Raw genomic sequence first — 15,256 nt, 5'->3', positions numbered from 1 at the left:
TTGCACTTCCCCAGTAATCAAGGGACATTGGAGGTGCACTTTAGCTAAAGGATAGGAAGAATGGGATCAGAGATCTGATATTAGAACACTCTCATTAGTAAATGCGGTAGATATATCAGGAATGACGTTAAACAGGAGGATAGATTGTGCTGCTCCGGTATCACGTAGTATACGAATAGGGAAAGAACGAGACCCCTCCATGATTGAAATTTTTCCCTCATAGGCGAATGAAGAGAAGAGATCCTGATGGGGCCTTTCCACATTGGTGGTTGCTATTTGTTTGGATTTGGGATCCAGGGAACTACTTTTAGCAATTCGACACTTTGGGTGTTTACAAGTCTGGATTGTATGGCCTGGGTTTTTACAGTAAGAACAATATAACTTGGTTGCATCAGGGGGGGTAGGTGTGGGACCTTTCGACCTACCACTCACGTCCCCAAGGTTATCATCAGAGGAGGACCTAACATGTCGGAAAGTACCACGTTCCCTACGGCACAGTGACTCCACCAGCAAGGCGTACTCATCAGCCAGCTCAGCTGCACGCCCTAAATTAACCTCTCCACGCTCCTCCACATGCTTCAAGATGTGAAATGGTATCTTGCTCTTCCACTCCTCCAGGACTACCAAGTTTAACAAATCCTGAGGTGGCCATTAAGAAAACCTAGATAAATTAATTAATGGTCAAAAGATAAGATAAGTGGATTACCCTAGAAAATATCACGGCAGTGGATAACCAGAAAGTCCCGGAAACTACCCAAGTTATACCTAGGGAAATTACACTTATGAATATTGTTCTTCTGAGAATATCCTTAGATAAGGATAAGAGACTTGAAACGGGAAGGGCGTATTACGGCATTAATATAAAGATCCGGATTAACAACCCTGAGATACTTGAAAGAGGAAGGGCGTATTACGGCATTAATATAAAGATCCGGATTAACAACCCTGAGATACTTGAAAGAGGAAGGGCGTATTACGGCATTTATATAAAGATCCGGATTAACAACCCTGAGATACTTGAAAGAGGAAGGGCGTATTATGGCATTAATATAAAGATCCGGATTAACAACCCTGAGATACTTGAAAGAGGAAGGGCGTATTACGGCATTAATATAAAGATCCGGATTAACAGCCCTGAGATACTTGAAAGAGGAAGGGCGTATTACGGCATTAATATAAGATCCGGATTAACAACCCTTGAGTTTGGTATGATTGACCCAGAATGAGATAATGAGAAGAACAATAATTGAGGCTTTATAATTATGGGGTCCTGGTAGAGCGGGGCGTCCCAAGATATCACTTCACCCTAAACTAGCGACTATGGAACAGCCTACTCTGGAGTGAGGGTACGGCATTAAACAGATCCGGATTCTTCCCTACACTCGATAAGACTTACTACACGACTGCCACGTGTAATAACAGGTAAGCCTTATGACACTTGGAACCTAATATCCTACGGCTGTCACTCTTACTGTACGATAATACCAATATATGCACACACATATGAAGGAAACTTTAAACCACCGTAAAGCAATTGTGAACAGAAGTGACTGGGAGGAATAATTAACACTGAGTAACAAGGGAGGAAGGAATATGGTACTTAAGGTCGTATCCTGTCACGGTCGCCATTTGTTACGAGTTGGGGATTTAGAATATAGTTAAAAGTCTACCCAGATCCCAACAGGTAACAACAATAAAAAAAACAAAGACAATCGGACTATAAAAGGGTAGACAAAGGATGCGAGTTTTCGTTGTGTATAATAAAGTACCATAAATCCCTAAACAAAATATTCAGCTTATAAATTACCCTTAACCAAACTTAACCTAAACATTAACAGTATATACATATTAATACAACATAAACAATTTTGAAGCAAGTGGACGTGGGGGAGGCAATACACGATACAAATACTTAAGTGAGGAGCTGAGATGGCTGAGTATTGTAGAAGACGGTAGGTAGTCACTGCACCGTAGGTTTAGAGGATAGATGATCCTGTGGTCACTTCCCAGAGCCAAGTGCTCTTTCCTCGAATTGGAGCTCACAAAGAAGACTTGGCTCTGGGAAGTGACCACAGGATCATCTATCCTCTAAACCTACGGTGCAGTGACTACCTACCGTCTTCTACAATACTCGGCCTTACTCGTCAGCCATCTCAGCTCCTCACTTAAGTATTTGTATCTTGTATTGCCTCCCCCACGTCCACTTGCTTCAAAATTGTTTATGTTGTATTAATATGTATATACTGTTAATGTTTAGGTTAAGTTTGGTTAAGGGTAATTTACAAGCTGAATATTTTGTTTAGGGATTTATGGTACTTTATTATATACAACGAAAACTCACATCCTTTGTCTACCCTTTTATAGTCCGATTGTCTTTGTTTTTTTTTTTTTGTTACCTGTTGGGATCTGGGTAGACGTATAACTATATTCTAAATCCCCAACTCGTAACATCTCTCATATGAATGAACAAAGCATTGGATTCCTGGCCTGTCCTAACACTATATTTATGCTGTTTAAGTCTAGTTATAAGATCTTTACCCGTTCTGGCCGAAGTGAAACATATTACATTCCTTGCAAGGAACCTTGTAAATGCAGCAGCCTGCATTGTTGGGGGAGTTCTTAATTAACATTTGTTTTACAGTGCAGGAGTTTTTAAATGCTACATTAACGTTCCAGGTTTTCAGTTGCATTGGAATTTGAGAGAAATTTTGCTAAATGGTAATACTAAGAGATTCTTATTGAAATGTTAAGGAATTTGTCTTTAAAAGACCTAGGGTATTTAAGGTTCAAGCCAATATAATAGATATATTTATTTTCCTCATCAATGAATTCCGGAATGCATATTCTTAGACCATGTAAAACATTAATGAAAATTCTGACTGTTTGAGTATTATGGTGGGCTGAATAATAATTAATGTATGAACACATTTTTAACTTGTTTTGGTCAGGGTAGACTGTGGTTTGTTCCGGGTTCTGGTGGAGGTAACATTCCAATCTCCTTTTGGTCAAGACTAGTGACAAGGCCTCCTTCTCGATGATTGAATACCCCTGTTGACCTCTCTTGAGTTTTGATGAAAAGTAGGCTACAGAGTGCAATATGACGCTGGTAGAGTCTTCTTGTAGGAGGACTGCACCAAATGTGACCTCGCTGGCGTCAATCTGGAGGGTAAAGGGTCGTGAGTGGTCAGTGGTCCTCAGGACAGGCTGGGAGGATAGGAACAGTTTGAGGTGTTCAAAAACGTGTTCACATTCAAGTGTCCATAGGAATGGAGTTTTGGGACTGATCAGTTTAGTTTAGGGATTGCGACGGTGGAAAAATTGCTACAGAACTTTCTGTTGTAGCCAACCATTCCCAAAAATATCATAAGAGCTTTTCTGGTGGTAGGTGGAGGAAAACCATGGATGGCTTCAACATTTGCAGTCTTTGGTCGCACCAGTCTACATGTCCCAAGTATACAACAGTTGCCTTCCCGAATGTGGATTTGGCCAGATTGATGGCGAATCCAGTCCCCCTGTTTTCGATCCAAGTGCGTTGAGCCTGGTAAGATGTTCTCCCCAGCTGTTGGCGATGACCACTAGATCGTCTAGATAAGCAGCAGTCCTCAAGATCTTGAATATTGTAGTTAATCACTCGCTGGATGGTAGCAGGCGCATTAATCATCGTAAATGACATAACAGTGTATTGATATACACCAAAGGGTGTAGTAAAGACACAGATGGTTTTGGTTCTGTTAATCCTATTTGGTAGCAAACTTTTAACAAGTCAATCGTACTACAGTAATATTTTTTAGCTTGCCCAGTGTTATCTATCAGATCTTCCATCAGAGAAAGTGGGAAAGAATCGGGGACAGTTACTTTATTGACCTAACGCTTATATATACATAGTGTGCCTACTGCCATCAGGTTTAGGGGTTTTCAATATTTCTCTTTTTACAGTATTAAGGCGATAAAGAGATTGTTTTATGGGTTGAACATCTAGGGAAATGAGGGTGACGTCATCCTGGAGAAAACTGCAAAACCCGGGGAGGTCATAAGTGACTCTGGGGTAGAGAATAACAAATGTTTTAAATCGTCCCTCTGTGTTTGAGGTAACGTATCAAAGTGAGAGTCAAGATTACCGAGGATGTCTGTGTATTTATGGTTTCCATTAGGGGTAGGAAGATTGGGCTCTTCATCCAAGTCAAATACTCTAGAAAAGGGAGCGACTGTCTCCTACTCTTGAACCAAACTAGTATTACACATGGCACTGGAAATTACATTTGTCCCTCTGTGGTTTCTTCCTCTGGCTTCCTGTCAACATAAGCTTTCAAGAGATTGATATGGACCAGTTGTGAATCTTTCCGCCGGTCAGGAGTATTGACGACAAACTTTAGAGAATTGAGTTTATGGGAGACAATGTAGGGACCAGTGTATCTACTCTTTAGTGGATTACCAAGAATGGGCAGAAATAGTAGTACTTTATCACCAGGAGAGAATTAACATTCTTTGCACTTACTATGTTGTATTTTTGCAATTTTATCCATTATCACCAGTGATACCACCATTAACACCACTATTACCACACCACTTATACCACCACCATCTCCACCAACACCATCAATACCATCATAACTATCAACAAACCACTTCCACCATTACCACTACCATCCTCACCAATACTACTACTTCTACTTTTTTTTTTTTAAGTGGCCTCCAGCCTCCCCCAATAGCCACACCTTCGCCACCATTTAATTACCTTAATATTAAATATCCTAATACATAAGAAGCTATCCTATCTGTGTTAAATTAGTTGAGCCGCAGATCTATGCGGCATTCAGTGACAGTATATCTGCAGCAGTTGTGGGAGTTGGGGCAGAAGCTCTCGTTCCCCTGAGGCAGAGCAAAGCCGACCGAAGGAGAGAGAAGGACAGTCGACATCTCATCCAGGCTGTAACATAACTTCTGGGCTGCTGCTTCTGTTCGGAGATCAACTCCGCGAGTCTGGCGTAGAAACATCTTGCACTTGGTCCCATCCCACCAGAGGTTGTGAACACTAGAGGAGTGAAGCTGCCTTGATCAACGTTTTGAATTCTCTCCCCATATGCCCTTCTCTTGTCGTTCTCGTTCCTCCTGTGTGCAGCATCGAGAGCTAGATTACGGTGACATGCGGCCATGGGATCAAAAATCCTGATGTCGAAGAAAGCTCGCTGTCCCCGCGTCCAGAATACTCGAGCACTGACGTCCACACGGGCTTCGTTAGATGTGTTTGAAGTCCTGTGTTGGAAGATCTCACCATCCAATGGAAGAAGGGTCGGTTCTACCGTGACATCCCGGCAGATTTCCTTCAACATATTTGCTGTGAGATCCCTTACCTCGTCATGCCTCATGCATATGAAACCCCCCTTCTTGCACACCATGGCGTGATCGCCATCATAGGAAGAGCCACACACGCATTGGGAGGGCAAACCTTCTACTGGCCGACCGTACCTTAGAGCAATGGCATCTGTAAATTCTTGTTTGTTAAGATCGAAACCATTTGCCCTTATCGGTAACGTAGTTAACCAGTTCGAGGCGCCCACCTCCTGCGCTATAGCTACTTTTTTTTTCAAATTTTCTGGTACCTGGAGCAATAGTTGCTGCAACTTATCATTTTGGCAGTGCTGTCGATCTGTCGTAATGGACCTACGAATCTTATTTACTTCACTGGTATCCACTTCCCCTGTTGCATTCTGGGCTATTATGTGGTCCGTGAGGGCCAGAATCGAGTATGACTATCATCCACCTATGATACAATTGTATGAGTTATTAAGGATGTCACCTTCGTTGGTGAGTTCTGAGGTGACTAAAGAAGCCGAAACGGGAGGGGCTACAGTGTCTTTCCGGCGTTGGCACTTGTCTGCCTCGGCTTACAGTCAGGGTAACTCAAAAGTATTAACACCTTCTTGTGTGGTGTTCCTCCAATCGTCACGATGTGGAGTAATCGTCTCCCAGTTGAGGGTGTCGATTTGGCATTTTTTCAAGTCTGTCTTCAGACTATCCTAATACCTTTTCAGTTGTCCGCCAGTATTACGTTTATTATTCGTTAGGTGACTGTAAAGTAGCTGCTTTGGCAGTCTACTGTCGTCCATGAGGGTAACATGGCCAACCCAGCGTAGATGTTCATGGATAATGGTAGACTCAATGCTCCTACATTTGGTGTCAGCGAGAATATTGGTATTTGTTCTCTTATCTTAACAGCGACCTCGGAGGTTGGAACGTAGATTACGTTGGTGAAAGTTTTCAAGTGCCTTCAGGTAACACCTGCATGGGACCCATGTCTCCCTGCCATATAGCAGGGTGGGGAGGACCATTGCTCAATATAGGTGCAACTTTGTAGATAATTTCAGCTTCCTACAGCTGAAGGCATTGGTATGGAGTCTACGAAATTCTTGAGATGCACATCAGATCCGATGTTGAAACTCTTCATCGATGTCTGCGGTGGTGGACAAATGGGCGCCGAGATACCGAAAGTGGGTAAGATTCGAGAAAGAAATACTGTTAAGCTGGATGGATGGTGGAGGTGCGGCTGAACCTGGGGCAGGCTGAAAGAGAATCTGATTCATACGTACTGTACATTCACCTCAAGGCCGAAGTGTGCATACGCATCTGTGTAGGTGTTCAGGATCTCCTGTAGGTCACATTCAGTGTGAGCGACAAGGGTGAGATCGTCTGCATGATGAAGTTCAGTAATGGAAGCTGCCGATACTTTTTTCCTGTCTGGGGTCGTCTTATGTTGAAAAGACCCTTCATCCGGTACTCGATGTCCACCCCACCAGCTAAATTGGCACGGAGATGAGTAAAGAATGCAGCCAAGAAAATGAAAAAGAGAGTTGGTGCCAGTACACATCCTTGTTTTAACCCCGTGTGGATGGGGAAAACTCAGACTGGGTGCCATTGTGCAGGACACTGCCGTTCATGCCATCGTGGAGTTGCCTCACAATGGGTGTAACAGAGGTCTGTTTTGTTTACATTTTTATTTATTTTATTTACTTATGTATGTTTCTTTTCCTACTTCTATTTATTTATTTACTCTTTTACTTCTCTTTTACTCTTTCTTTTCTATTCCTTTTATTCTTTCTTTTCTTCTGTCTCTTCGAGAAGGGAAGGAGTGAGAAGTAATTGTTTATGTTTGTGGGGAGCGTATTAGAGGAGGGAAGGAGGTTTGGTCAGGCCTACAGTTGGCTCACACACACACCAAGGGGAGACTGAGGACGTGGATAACTGAGGTGGATAGCTGGGGACTAAGATACAACACTTAACAGAGGGGAAATATGAAATATTTATTATTTAGGAGTCACTGTATTACTGCATAATACCAAAGACATGCATGACAATGTTTTAGTCAACTCAAAATGAACAGTTACAATCTCAAAACTATAACCTATCTTCCGAGCTAGCTAACCAGGCGGCTCATATGAATCACAATACATTTCGTGAAACGGAAAAACCTAAAAGGTACTCACATTATAGGTCGCCATACGAGGAGTTGATACCTACACGTCCACACTTCATCTCTCCAAAAACACAGCAGTGTTTTTCAAACTGTGTCGCCCACAAAGGGATGCTACATCTTTCATGACGTCACGTCTAGCAGGTTTCTCATTGGTCCAGGCCTAAGGCATTCACCCTATTGGCTCGAATTTGGCGGAAACACTGACATTGTTACATAGGGATGAATTTTAGAGGGCTGCGAAAACGGCTGAGGGTTCGCCACAGGGCTTCCCTGTTGACCGAGTTGAAGGCCTTGGTAAGGCCAGTGAAGGCCATGTGCAGGTCACCACACTTTTCTCTACACTTTTCCTGTATCTGGCGGGCAGCAAAGATCATGTCAGTGGAGCCACGTGATGGTCAAAAGCCACATTGAGATTCTTGGGGGAAGCTTTCTTCCTCGGGCGATAATCTTACCAGCTATGGACAGCAGTGAGTTCCCACGATAGTTGCCACATTCCGACCAATCTCCCTTGTTCTTATAAACGTTGATGATGAAGACGTCTTTAAGAGCTTGGGGATTTCCTCCTTTTCCCATACATTCTCCAGGAGAGAGTTGAGACGGCAGGTGAGCAAAGATCCTTGTGCTTTATACATCTCAGCTGGGATTCCATCAGGCCCTATGGATTTGCTATTTTTCATTTGTTTGATGGCAGTAGCTGCATCATCTAGGGATGGAGGATAGCTGAGGTGAGTCAGCTCTGGATGCTGAAGGATCTACAGGGTAGTCAGGACATCCACATCGGCGTTTCGGTTGAGCAGCAAATGGTAGTGCTCTTTCCAGTGCCGAAGGATGCCTTCTTCGTCTTTAATTAGGGAGTTACCGTCGGTTGAACAGAGGGAAGCTGTGCCATGAGTGACTGGCCCATCCAATGTTTTAGTGGAATTGAAAAATTCGTGCATCTTTTGTTGATGCAAGTTTTTGTGTTTCACATGCTTTATTTTTAGACCAGTCATTCTTTAGAATGTGAAGTTTGCGCTGGGCCACCGCTTTCTTCTTGCGGAAGGTATCAGCTTTGGTCCGAAACTGAGGATTGTTCTGACAGTCAGTTAAAGTAGCACGTTCTTCATCAACGAGTTCAATGAATTCCGGGTAATTTTCACCAAACCAGTCCTGGTCTATTCTTTCAATCTAGCAGAGGGTCTCTCTGCAGGATTTCGTCATGACAGTGTCGAGAATATTCCATTTGGTATTGGGATTTGGGTTGGTTGTTGTTGGATTGTTTATCAGCCCTGGTTCGAGCTGCTTTCTGAAAGCATGTGCTACCACTGAATTGAATTGAAACAGCTGGAACCTCCATACTCTTAATGATAAAACCTCTTCTCGAGGCTTGCTGTCTCTGCCGTTTTTGAGTGATGTGAAGAGAGAGCTTGGCTCTGATGAGTCGATGATCAGCGTCCCAGTGGTCTGAGCCACGCATGGCTCGGGTGATGATGACATCTTGGGGATATATTTCTCTGACAATGATGTAGTCAATGAGATGCCAGTGTTTGAATCTTAGGTGTTGCCATAAACCCATGAACTTGTCTGGCTGCCTAAACGAGGCATTGGTGATAGTACGGTTGTGTACAACACACTTTCTGAGGAGGAGAAGGCTATTGGGTTTACACTTGCCTAGTCTATTTCTCCCAATGATTCCCTGCCAAATGTTAACATCTCTGCCAACTCGGACACTGAAGTCACCTCGGAGCTCAATGTTATTTTCTCTAGGGATAGAGGTTACCACTCTGTCAAGGTTGGTGTAAAAGGCCTCCTTGATGTCATCCTCTGCATCTAGTGTTGGGGCTTATGGATTGATAAAGAAGGCATGACGTGAGAAATTCAGTGGGGCTCGGAGCTTCATGAGGTGCTCATTGATTCCAACAGGCATATCAGTTCGCCTATGTAGGATACATTCGCTTAGGGCAAAGCTAACTCCATAAATGTGGTTTCGGTCCGCAGCAGGCTTACCCTTCTGGAAGAAGGTATTGCCAGACCCCAGTTCTGTGAATTAACGCTCGTTTGGGAGCCGGGACTCACTAATGGCTGCTATGTCGTTGTTATACCTAGCCAGCTCTTTTGCCACAAGTGTAGTTCTTCTTTCATGATGCTTATTTGTACTAGTATCCAGAAGGGTCTTGCCATTCCATGCAGTGACCATAAAAGGTTGTATAGTTTGTAATTCTTGGATCTGTGATTATGATTGTGTTTTCGACAGCATAGGGATGGCCTTACTGGGTGTGGTTGCCCAGTCAGGTTGGTGCTTTAGGCAGGCAATGTTTAGGGCACCTTTCCTAGTCCCCTCCCTATGTGAGGTGAGCGGAGTGGCTCCTCAAAAGAGCTCCTCGGTCGCACAGACAGTACCGGATTGCCAAGATCCCAGTGCATAAACGACCATCTAATCTATGCTGTCCATGTGCAGAGTTGTGACTAGAGACTCCCGGCAGTCATCTCTGCCTGTCCCTGTCGCCAATACCGCCACCACTATCAACACACCATTACTACCATCACCATCATCACCACAACTATTATCACCACTACCAAAACACTACAACCACTATCAACACCATCACCACCAATACCACCACTATTATCAATAGCACTATCACCACCACCCCATCAACCATCCATAACATACCTCCATCCCACCATATTATCAGGTAGTCTTGTTTATTGTCTCGGGAATATTGGCTCCTTCATCTCGAACGTGAGTGTGTAACTATCTGATAATCGAGGCTGGTGCCGCCGCCGCTCCTGATGATATAACATCTTTATTCTTCCCTAGTATCATTGACCTCTTCCGGTTCAGTCTTCAAAAATTAGTTAATACGTTTTGTTACAAGAGAATTATTACATTTAATTCACCATCCGATTAACTCTTAATAATTATAGTTTATTAAAGAAGGATGAAGTCGACATTTAGAAAAATACCCCTCCTTCAGTCGCAGAAAATGTTGGGTACCGAAGGTAAATTATCTGATTTCATTTATTTTAAAAATTCCTTTCTCTTCCAAATATGGGTATGTTCTATAAATTTAATGTTCCTCTGGCATACTGTACGACGTGAGACGATCTAAAACAGTGGTTCTCAACCTGGGGGCCATAGCCCCCAAGGGAGCCTCGGCAAGAATTTAGGGGAGCCACGGCGAGCTGTTATAAATTGTACGTTTCCAGATAATGTTGGGAATCTTAATTAAACAAAACTTGTATTACTTATTTTGACTTGGCAGAAGAGAATTTTCATTCTTTTTTGTCATTTTGTTTAATCATAACGACAATGCAATTTTAATATTTACATACTCTGGTGCTATTTTTTTTTTACGGATTATTTAAGATTTCACAGGTCCAGTCCCTGTCTGTGTGACAGGCGCTGGACCAAACTGCTGAACTGACTTGTTCAGTACGTGTCCGTGTGTCATCCCTTTGCAAGTGGTGATAGGACTCAATGATCTCAGTCTGGCCTGGGATACCATCACGATAACACTGGAGTGTATTGTCTCTGAACCATATATTGTGTTTGAGCTTGACTCAAGCATAATATACTCCCTAATTGGTGTTACTTATTTTGTTTCATAATTCATGTGGTCGCTGCTTAACGTGGGTGAAATATTTGTACGCTTCCTTTATTAATTATTTCCTTATTTATTGGTGTCATTGTTGTTCATACTCATTCTTTACTTATATAATCCTACCATTTTTAGTGCTAAATTGGTATGACTCACTATTCTTCTCATTCTTCCAAGTTGGGCAGTGCTTATCAAAGGAGGCGTGTTCTTGCTTACAGGAAGTACACTTCAGCTTGCTAGCTTGAGTGTGAATGTTTACCTGTGTACATGTTTGTGTATGACTGTATATGTGCTTTATGTGTGAGTGCATGTACGTGAATGTGTCTGTGTGTGTTTGTCATTCTAACTCTTGTCCTATTTATCTGTCCTTCTTTATCATTCTTTAGTCTTTATCACTTGTCTGTTTGTCTGTTCTGGGAGAAAAATGAAGGAGGCCACGAGGATGTTGAAAATTCCTCAAAGGGGGAATGGAGTGAAAAAGGTTGACAACAACTGATCTAGAAGGACAGAGAAATGGATATCCAGGTGTAGCCCTATTGTGTTGTGGTGTGTTGTAGCACGGTGGGTGTATAGTGTGTTGCAGCACGGTGGGTGTATAGTGTGTTGGAGCACCTAGGGTGTATAGTGTGTTGTAGCACGGAGGGTGTATAGTGTGTTGTAGCACGGAGGGTGTATTGTGTGTTGCAGCACGGTGGGTGTATAGTGTGTTGTAGCACGGTGGGTGTATAGTGTGTTGCAGCACGGTGGGTGTATAGTGTGTTGTAGCACGGTGGGTGTATAGTGTGTTGTAGCACGGAGGGTGTATAGTGTGTTGCAGCACGGTGGGTGTATAGTGTGTTGTAGCACGGTGGGTGTATAGTGTGTTGTAGCACTGTGGGTGTAGAGTGTGTTGTAGCATGGTGGGTGTATTGTGTGTTGGAGCACCTAGGGTGTATAGTGTGTTGTAGCACGGAGGGTGTATAGTGTGTTGCAGCACGGTGGGTGTATAGTGTGTTGTAGCATGCTGGGTGTATAGTGTGTTGTAGCACTGTGGGTGTAGAGTGTGTTGTAGCATGGTGGGAGTTATGGTATGTTGTAGCACGGTGGGTGTAGAGTGTATTGTAGCACGGTGGGTGTAGAGTGTATTGTAGCACGGTGGGTGTCGAGTGTGTTGTAGCATGGAGGGTGTTATAGTGTGTTGTAGCACGGAGGGTGTATAGTGTGTTGTAGCACGGTGGGTGTATAGTGTGTTGTAGCATGGTGGGTGTTATGGTGTGTTGTAGCACGGTGGTTGTATAGTGTGTTGTAGCACGGTGGGTGCATAGTGAGTTGTATCACGCTGGATGTATAGCGTGTTGTAGCACGGTGGGTGTAGAGTGTGTTATAGCATGGTGGGTGTTATGGTGTGTTGTAGCACGGTTGGTGTATAGTGTGTTGTAGCACATTGGGTGTATAGTGTGTTAACATAAGAACATAAGGAGTCTGCAATAGCCCGGTTGACTTGTGCATGGCAGCTCCTGTCAAGAGTTACTACCACTCTCTATCAGCCATGAATCTATCTAGCCTCCTTTTAAAATTTTCCAGCGTTCCAACTCTTACTATAAAGTTGCTAAGCCTGTTCCACTCGTCTACCACCATATTTGTTAACCAGTTCCTATCTCCCTCCTAAACCTACACTTATCCAACTTAAATCAGCTGCTACGAGTCCTATCCTGCACGGATATTATAAGAACGTTATCTATATCTCCTTTATTGATTCCTTTCACCCACTTAAATACTTCTATCATATCTTCCCACACTCTTCGTCTTTCTAGGAAATGCAAGTTTAGTTTTTTTTAATCTATCTTGATATGGAAGGTTTCTAAGTCGCTAAATCATTTTCGTCAGTCTTCTTTGCACCGACTCTAGTGAAATGATATCCATTCTATAATAAGGGCACCAGAGCTGAACAGCATAATCGAGGTGCGGCCTGACTAGCGCAAGATACAGTTGCAATATGATCTCCGCAATCTTATTACTTATACTTCAAGATATAAAACCTAATACTCTGTTTGCCTTATTCGAACATTAACGCATTGTTTTCTAGGCCATAGGTCCGGGCTTACAAGTACCCCTAAGTCTCTTTCACAAGTCGACTTCTCTGGGTTGATGTTGTTAAGGTTGTATACATTGACAGTATTTGTTCTTCCAATATTAAGTACGCTGCACTTGCTGGTGTTGAATACCATTTGCCATTTTTCTGACCACTCTTGTTGTTTATTTAGATATCCCTGTAGTGCATTTGCATCCTGCCCTGAATTAATCTGCCGTCCTATTTTGGTGTCATCCTCAAACTTTCTTATGTTACTGCTAATCCCAGTATCTAAATCGTGTATGTAGATTATGAACAAGAGTATGCCCAGTACTGACCCTTGGGGAACCCACTAGTTACACTGCCCCAATCAGATTTAACACCATCTACGCAGACCCTCTATGTTCTATCGGTGAGCCATGATTTTATCCAATGTAAAACTTTCCCCTCGATACCATGAGCCTTAACTTTTCTCAGAAACCTCTGATGCAGTACTCTGTTAAACGCTTTGCTAAAGTCTAAGTAAATAACATCGTAATTTTCGTCATTATCTACTACCTCGATGAATTTCCTAAAAAAGTCAGCAGATTTGATAGACGAGATTTTTCATTTTGTAAATCCATGTTGAGAGTCATAGATTAATTTGTTTTCTCTAAATGCGATCGATGCTATTTGTTATAATTGATTCAAGAAATTTCCCCACTACTAACGTTAAACTAATCGGCCTGTAAGTTGACGCAGATGCTCCATCTCCCTTTTTGAATATGGGTACTACATTTGCCTGTTTCCACAAGTCTGGCGCAATTTCCCTGTCTAATGATTTTGTAAATAAATTTAAGAGGTGTCCGCTAATCTGTTCCTTGCACTCTTTCAAAACTCGAGGGAAAATTTCATCCGGCCCTGCGGATTTTGTCTTCTTTAATTTATTGATCTTCTTAAGAACATCTTCCTTTCTGATAGCGATATTCTTTAATTTCTCGACTTAATTTCCCCTAAATATCAGATCCATCTCTGACATTTTCTCGTGAATTTCTTCTGTGAAAAACTTATAAGTAGCTGTTTAATGCTTTGCTTATTTTCTCACTATCATCTATCACCTCCCCTCTCTCTCTGACTTTAAAGGCCCAACTTTGTCTTTGACCTTTGTCTTATATACCTGGAAAAATCCCTTGGGATTCGTCTTGGATTCTCTTACTATCCTGATTTCGAAGTTCCTCTTTCCTTTCCTTACATTTTTCTTAACATTCCTAGATAGTTCATTATACCTATTTCTGAGATGCCCCTCCCTTTAATTTCTTATAAATTCGATCATTTATTCCTATGTCATGTTTAAGTTTTTTGGTCATCCACCTTGTCTCATTCTTATTTGACCTAATTTTTCTGTATGGTATATTTTGTTCCTGTGCTTTACGTAGTATACCAGTGAATATATTATAGTCATGAACTCATGATCAATTGTTGTATCGCCGGTGACCTCACCCGTTCCTACCGGGATCTGACCTGATGGTTCCCAGGCGAACCTGACCTAGGTACATTCTTAACCCCTCATAATTCGCTGATAGAAAGTCTGGGACTCTGACCATATTGTAATTGTTTTTCGTTTCCCAATTTAGGGTGAACCTGATTTCTCTGTGATCTCTGTTCCCTAGTTCTTCCCCTATTGTGATGTCTTTGATAATATTTTCTTTATTTGTTAATACTAGGTCTATTATATCGTCACCTCTAGTTGGTTCTGTAATATATATTTTTTAATTGTCCCGTACTGCGTCTAAGAAGACGTCAGATTCATAGTCACCTATGATGTTGTCCATGTCAATATTTCTGAAGTTGAAATCCCCCATAATGCACAGGTTGTTGTATTTTGCTGCCCTACTCATTTCCTACCATATGGGCTGAGCTGCTTCTTTCCCAAGACTTTGGGGCTTGTAAATCACTCCGATTATTAGGTTTTTCTTCCTTCCGCAATTTCTACCCATACAGACTCGGTTCCTATTTCACCCTTTATTGAATTATTAATACAACATTTTAATGCATCCCTGACGAGGAGCGTGATCCCTCCCCCCTTCCTACCTTCTCTGTCCTTGTGTAAAAGGTTGTACCCGTCTATGTGGTACTCTGATAAAAAGTTCTTGCTAGCCAGATTCATCCATGTTT

This window comes from Homarus americanus, unplaced genomic scaffold (assembly GCF_018991925.1).
Source record: "Homarus americanus isolate GMGI-L3 unplaced genomic scaffold, GMGI_Hamer_2.0 scaffold32583, whole genome shotgun sequence".
Lineage (NCBI taxonomy): Eukaryota > Metazoa > Arthropoda > Malacostraca > Decapoda > Nephropidae > Homarus > Homarus americanus.
This window is presented reverse-complemented; position numbering follows the sequence as displayed.